Source organism: Amblyomma mixtum, chromosome 4 (assembly GCF_055824585.1).
Source record: "Amblyomma mixtum isolate Tamu chromosome 4, ASM5582458v1, whole genome shotgun sequence".
Taxonomy (NCBI): domain Eukaryota; kingdom Metazoa; phylum Arthropoda; class Arachnida; order Ixodida; family Ixodidae; genus Amblyomma; species Amblyomma mixtum.
The window spans coordinates 121501952-121509657 of NC_143015.1; positions in this window are offsets into that span (position 1 = coordinate 121501952).

Sequence of the window (7706 nt, forward strand, 5' to 3'; positions counted from 1 at the left end):
GTAGCCATAGCGTCACAATCGTGCTGCACTCTGACATTAATGTTGTGTGGAATCGGGGCCCACAGCAGGTATGGATGACAAGAATAATAAAGTGCGTACCTGCGCGTAGCCCTTGCTTTACGTACTCAGTTTCCTCACACGGCCTCAAGCAGGTTCGATCACTCTTGTAATACAAAAGTGACTCCTCTGCCCTCTTCGTGTCCCGAACCTTGGCGCACTGCATGGAGGCTCCACCTGACGAAGCACACCTGGTGTCGAAACCGGCCCAGTGCGCCGCTCTCGCCCCCAGATCTGATTCTTCAGGTGGAGGAGGAGGAGGAGGAAGAACATTTATTTCCGCCGAATATGGCGCGGCAGCCACCTCCGGGTCCGCACGCAGGCGTCCGGGGAGGCAGTCTGTCGCACCGCGGCCGGAGGACATCCGATTCCGTCTAGGAGAAGAGGTCTTCAGCCTCGGCCGCCAGGCGGACGGCGAAGCGCTGAGTTTTTTCGTCGGAGCTTCTCAGCGTGGTCTCTCATTCATCGCTAGTTTTAATCGCGTTGTGCCCTGGGGCACGAACGCATCTCCAAATTTGTGATCTAATGTTGCCACGTGGCCGCGCTCCCACGCAGTGCACCAATGTTCGGAACACGAAGAGGACGAAGGGGTCACTTACTTTTTCTCACGATAGTACATGATAGTCTCGAGCAATTATCGTGGCTCGTCAGCTGGCCCTCGTTCTTATCGGGAGCAGAGCACAGATGCGCGCCGCACAATCTTCGCCATCGACAAGCTGACCCCGGCGACCAAGTCTGGGTGTGGACTCTTATCCGTCGCCAAGGCTTGTCTGAGAAACTGTTCTGCCGCTATTTTGGCCCTTGCAAAGTGCTACAGCGTGTTATACCCCTGTCAAGCGCACAAGTTAAATGCACTTACGGGGAGTGCACTTCGGCATTCCGAGTGACACTTTGGGCTACGCGGTGCTAAACCAACGTTACTAGATTGAGGTAATCTAGTAACGTTGGTGCTAAACGGGAAAGCGAAGTGCACTCGTAGTAAAAAGGAATGGCGTCAGAAAATGAGCGGAATTTATGAAGAGGACGACGGAAAAGAAAAAGGACTCATAATATTTGATTGCTTAACGTGATAGCGCAAATAAAACGAGGTTAAACAGTTTTTAACGATAAAATAAAATAGAAATAGAAGAAAAGCCAAGACCAGCCAAGACTATCCAGAATTGCGGCAACAAACAAGATGGCGGCGGGCAGCGATGTTGCATCTGATCACGTTTCCTTTATTTGTTGCTTCGCTTGTAGCTATAAGGAACAAATTTTTTCTAAAAACAGTGTTACAGCATGTAAAATAAAGTTGTAAGTACTTTTTATGCACTGTACATATTTTGCCTTTGAAGTCGCTGGCGGCGAGGCTACGCACTCGGCCAGCAAAGTGTGGTACGTGAACGCATTGCGGAGTCCTCTCTTCCGTGAGTGACACTCCACTTGCGTCGTTTAGATGAGGCAAAGTGTGCTTCCGGAGGGTTCCTCGCAACCGCTACGCCGACAGGCCAGCTTTGGTACTGTGCAAGTTGTACGGCTTAAGCCATACTGCACATAGTAACGGCGAACGTGTCGGAGTCATCGTCGCGCTTTAGTTTCCCGCTTTCCGCGTGGTTTTATTTCCTCTCTTGTTTTCCATTTTCACCTTACGTCGACTGCGATGCTGTCGGAATCACGGCAATGCTCCTCTTTTTCGGAAGAGGTGAATATATTCACCTCTATATAATTCACCTCTATTATATTGTTACGGGGATGTTACGGCGGTAAGTCTGTGTTGGCGGCTGCTCTGAGGTGGCCAGCACTCAGCTCAGACACCGAGGGCCCAGCTACCAACGGTCAACGTCGTCGTCGTTCAGCGCACCGCCACTTCTTCGTTCACGGTCCATCGGTAACACTATCGGCTGGTCGGTTCTGGTCTGGTCGGGCTCGGGTTGAGCCGGGCGGCGGAGTCCAGGTCCCCTCGGCCAACGACGAAGGCGAGCAGAAGGTGGCGACGCTCCAGGGACCAGGATGACGATGTACCCCGCACCTCCACCAAATGTTACGAGGTGGCAAGCCAAGGAAAAGGGCGACATGATGACAGATGATATGATTTAATGGCTGTGGGCCTAGCGCGAGCGCTCCGTCCCGCGCCACTGCCCTCTTCTTCTTCGTAACAATATTTAATGCCACCTATTATTGTTAGGTGGAGCGCAGCTGACCTGGAAGATGATGTAACGCTCGCGCTGTAGCGTATCGGCCCCAATTGCTGTCTCATCTTGCCTAGTACAAGGTGTTACAGCACCCTTTGTTAACAAGTACTTCACAACATAAAATGCTAAATGGCGGACTTTTATGCGATTTTCGGAGCTAAGTATAATGAAAATAGATGAGCTATACACGCATTGCTTGTGTAATCGTTACTAGTTTGAAGTGAAAAATAACATCTATTTTTATTAGAACATCTATAATAACATCTATTTTTAAATTAGAAGACGAAATGCCCGCCTATCGTTCATGCACAATCATGGTTCATCAGAATTTCGAGAATTGTTTCTGCGTCCTGCTGCCCACATATCTTCTCATTTAGGCCACCCATTTAAAATCAGCCCCAAATTCGCGCGCACAAATTTTTTCAAATATTCACCTCTTTTACTTGGCATCTCACAATGGAACAGTTTGCCTGCAGACGTCGCCTCCATATTTAATCATGCATCTTTCCTCAAGGCTTTAGAAGGTATTTAATGTTAGGCTGTTTTGATTGCTTTGTTGTTATTGATTGTTTTAGACTACTTATCTCGTTTTTTCCTCTTCATGTACAGGGCTAATTCTGTTGTAGCCTTGTGCAATAATTCAAATCTATATATCTATTGTATAAATACACAGGTTCAAATTTGTTTATTTCTTCCTACATTTTTTACTTTTATATATTCTATGGTTACCTTATAAGTGCATTTTTGCTTATGTGCATTTATAACAAATTTTGAATAGTTGTATCCCCCCCCCCCCCCCCCAATGTGATGCCCGAAAGGGCCCTTAGGGTAAATAAATGAAATAAAAGGACAATACCCCACGACACTAGAAGCACCGATTCATGCCTAATGAAAACGAGCAGAACAGCGTATGAACTACAAATGGTAAACATAACGCTTCCACACTTGCTAAATTTCTGCTATATGCATAGAATTATTACCTAATTAAAGAAAATATAGTTGTTTTCCTGTGGCAAAAATCCTATCATGTAATCGACTTTCTCCTGTTTTTTGCCTGCTGTTTATCTAATGTGTACATTCATGGAGAAGCAATTTTCTGTGCAAGTTTAACAACATGTATCATTTATTTTCTTGTCAACTGTTCAACTTCTATATCGCTTGGTATCTGCATGGGTTATCAATGTGTACTTGCTTTATAAAACACGTTGCGGGGATGGTTCGTAATGCATTTTTTTTTCTTGAAATTTAAACAGCGCTACATTTTTTGACGAATATACAGACAGACATGACAGAACGGGCGCTGTTTAAAGGTAGGGCTGTTTAAATTTCAAGACAACAACTTGCTTCATCATTGGCGTTTTCATGCATTTCAGTGGAAAACTTGTAGTTTTTTCTTTCATTTCTATAATTTTTGTGAGTTACTTAATTCAGCATTATCATTGCTTGTTTTTATTCGAAGATGATTCGCCAAGTGTTTTCGTGTGCGTCAATTGTACTCTTGGGAGCTGGCAACCAGTCAAGCTTAATTGTGTTTTTCCCGCACTCCCTCACTTATATGGGTTCAATAAAGATCATTACTATTATTATAATTGGGAACTAAAGAATTCAACTTTGAATTCCTCGTAAATAACAGGAAGAAGTGACAAATCCTTAAGAATCAGCAGGGGACATCAGTTTCAGTTACTGCAGTTAGTTATATTGAGCGGTACAAATCGGAGGTAGTACAGAAGATTTTTGTCTTACCTAACTGAGGTTTCAGGGTTTCAAAATGCAGAGGTCGACGCCATTTACTAGCTGTCGATGCATTATGATAAGGTACCCAAAGCAATCCCTAAATATTTCCTGAAATCGTTCATATTTAAAAATTTCAAAACCAGTACCTAGCAAAATGCAACATAAAAATTCAGGAAAGAGATAAATCACAACCAGTGGTGCTCGACTAACAAGCCTGTTAGAGAAAATGCGTACCAGTATATTTCGCACGCCAAAGAAAAAATTGGCGATGCACGAAGCTAGGAACAGGGTTTCCGCAAGTGTGGTGTGCAGTACGCCTAACATTCATCGCTCATCGTTTTGTCTTACATTCAGCTCCTGATTTAGAGATTTTTTTCTGCGTTTGCCACAGTTAAAAGCTATCATCTCCTCTCAGAGTTAAACTCGGGTTCAGGCAGTCACCACCACGCAGCAGCGGCTCAGATGTCTGAGCAGTCACTTCTCAAGCGGGAGGCGCTGACTATAGTCAATATATATATAGTATATTGCCACGTATCATTGTAGTGCCCGTTCGTTCGCGCAAGGTAGCAGGAAAGGGGTGTTATCATTTTTGTTCGTGACGCGAGAAGCGACCAGTCTAATCTCGATTGATCGCAGCCATGAAAGGCTGCATCTAGGTTTTTCCAGATTACTGTAGATGATCTTGTCCTGCTATCTGGAAGTTTCCTTGCCGGCTTTAAATTGAGCGATGCCGCGAGCGGCGGACATTCGTAGATCGACGACCGACGAGCACGTTTGTTGCTTACGCCGCCGCCCAGTGATTCAGTTCTTTTGCGGGCGCAAGTCAGCCCAAATAAAGAGCGTCGTTTCCAAGACTGGTTGGTGTCTTCCTGACCGCTGGACTGCCGTCACTACAACGTGACAATATACAGGCTATAGTACGATGGGCGCTTCTATAGAAGCGCCCATCATTTCCCAATGAGTATAAGTGTTCCCTGACTTCGTATTCGGCTTCTCTCGGATGAAATTTTTTGCAAAAGGAGTGTTCGAGCTCATCCTTGAGCTCCATTAGATCCAAATCATCATGATCATAGAATAAATTTGCGAGTAATCGTCATGTAAGCTTTCTTTCTGTGCGCAACGAAGAAACAGAGCGATTATTTTGTCTCTATGTTTTTTCGGTTGTTTGACGCAGCCATTCTAGATAACAGAAATTGGTGCGAAGATGGCCAAAATAGCCTGACGCTTTCGTTGAGTTGATCTATCACAGCGCAACGAGCCATTCGAAAAAATCAAAGCAGTTAAGACATGGAAACGCAGCAGCTTGGGTTAAGGGACAAAGGTGAGTTAATGTTAGTCCAGATGAAATCTCAGAGAAAATGGCCCTTAACAAGACAGTCAAGGCGCCAATCAGACAAAAGACAGTATCTTAAGGTGACACAGAGCATTCCAAGATAAGGTAATGCAGCAGACGGAAACAGGGAGGCAGGCAAGCAGATGAGATTACGGAATCGCTAGGATAAGCTAGGAACATGAGCAAAATCGTGGTTTGAGCAAGTTGGTACATCTTCAGAACTTCACCAGCGCTGCGACGAGGAACAAAGACAGAGAAGGAAGGACAAGGACGAAACGAAATTTCACACTCATCTAGAAACGAAATTTCACACTCATGTATGGTTACAGATGGTGTGCTAACGCGCACGTGTCGCTGCGTTAGCACACCTTCTGTAACCATACATTAGTGTGAAATTTCGTCTCTAGATTCGTAACTTTCTTTTGCATGCTTTTTGCGGGAAGCGCAGGCGCTTTGGGTTGTCAGTTGTGAGCATATAATCGATGTTTTTTTCAAATAAACCTTCAGTTGTTAGTAGCGCTTGTCCCTGTCCTTCCTTCTCTGTCTTTGTTCCTCGTCGCAGCGCTGGTGAAGTTGTGCTAGGAACATCTATCACAGGGCAGGGTAAGAATGAATGGGAGTGTACGTAGTTGGTCTGATTATTTTTATTATTAAATCAGTGCATCAGACTGGGTAAAATATCTTGCTGAGCTAGCTGGTTAGTTCCAATCATTACGCAGGGTTTGAGCTGGCCGCCTACGGACAAGCGCAAGATCGGGTGGCGGCCGATTAGAAATTAAGGACGGGCGTTTCTCCTGCACTTGGCACAACAGGGCTGGTACTGGCTGATGGCACAGCCGGATGATGATCATGAGGAGCGGTCGCTATCACGAATGACGCCGAAAACAATTATTGCTTAAAATTCAGGCCACATTGGTAATTGTTTCCAAAATCATATAAACGAATATAAGTGGTAGTGAGGTATAACTAGCGGCACCAGTGTCTTTTAGCGGTTCTTAAATCTCAGTTTTTCAATACCTGTACCAAGTTGACTTGAGTAGCTGTATGCTACAGGTGGAATTAGCTGTAGCAAAGAAGGCACATGCGATTCATTTTGCTCGTTCCTCCTATGCTTCAGGAAAGTGTCAGGCACGCAGCCGATTGAAGGTATTAGGCCCTTGGCAATAAGATCTTTCTGAATTCGCTGGATCGCTGAAACTCAAGGTATGAGCTAGGGCATTCAGAGCACATACAGGTTTGTACTTCTCTAAGCATTCTATTCTAAAAGTCAACGAATTATTTGTGTTGAAACTGCTTTCTTATGTGTTTAACAATTTCAAACATCATCCCACTAAATACGTTCAATTAAACTCTAGTAGTGACGCGCCTTATTAATTAAGGCACGTCAGTTACAGAGTACCACTCATAAGGACTAACTGTGGAACCGAAATGCTTTCATATTTAATTCCCAGTCTTCTAAATAAACATACACAGGCCATAGAAATTATTCAGAAATCAGTTTCCCAAAAGTCTTTCAATAGAAATGCTAAAGCTTACCTCCTTTCTCGTCCGAATGATTAAAGGGTTGTTCACGCAGAAATTCTTGATGTCCTTGTTTTTCCGTCAACTCTGTGATTTCTGGTTTTTTTCTTATTGTGAAGTGCCTTGTAAATATTAACTTTATAATTATGTCATTGCAAAAGTATGCACCTTCCTCCTAGTTTTACCTCGTATAATTATGTGTTTTTTTTTTGTAATGAGAACGTGTGAAGTTCTTGCTTCTTTTGCCGCTTGTCCTGAGCATTGTGTCGGGTGCTTGGGCCCCGTCAGGCAGAGTGCATCTGCCTATTGCCCTTGTATCCGTGACCTTGTCTGAAATAAAGATCTATCTATCTAACATAACATTAACAACTACATAAAAGTATTTGCTCCGCTTCAGTGTACCAACACTGATATCTAAGGAGCATATTTCTCTGGCGTTTTAGGGACTACGCTCTGCGAATGAACCTCCCTTCTTTTAACCTGAAATCTCTGGGCTTTGTTTCGGTGAAGGAGCTTTAAAAGCTGCAGCAACTAATAACTTTCAACGTAGCCAAAAGGGGCCACGCAGCGGAAGTAAAGACTTTTTCAAGAACTAATCTCATTAGCACAGCCGGAAGAACCAATTCGCAGACGTGAAAGTACAACCATGGGGCTGAAGTACATTCATTTTACTTTACGAACGGAGCACTTCACCAGAGCTGACCTAAAACTAGCAGTTTTTTTTGTCGTTGCGTCTGCACTACAGGCGGCTATAGGCAGACCCGCCTGCAAGAGAAAGCCACGCAGCTATGAATGCCATATTTTCTCCTCATTGACAAAACCACTGTGACGAATGACAGATTGGAAAATGAAATAACAATCAACGCATTCTCTCTGTTTTCGAGGCCTAA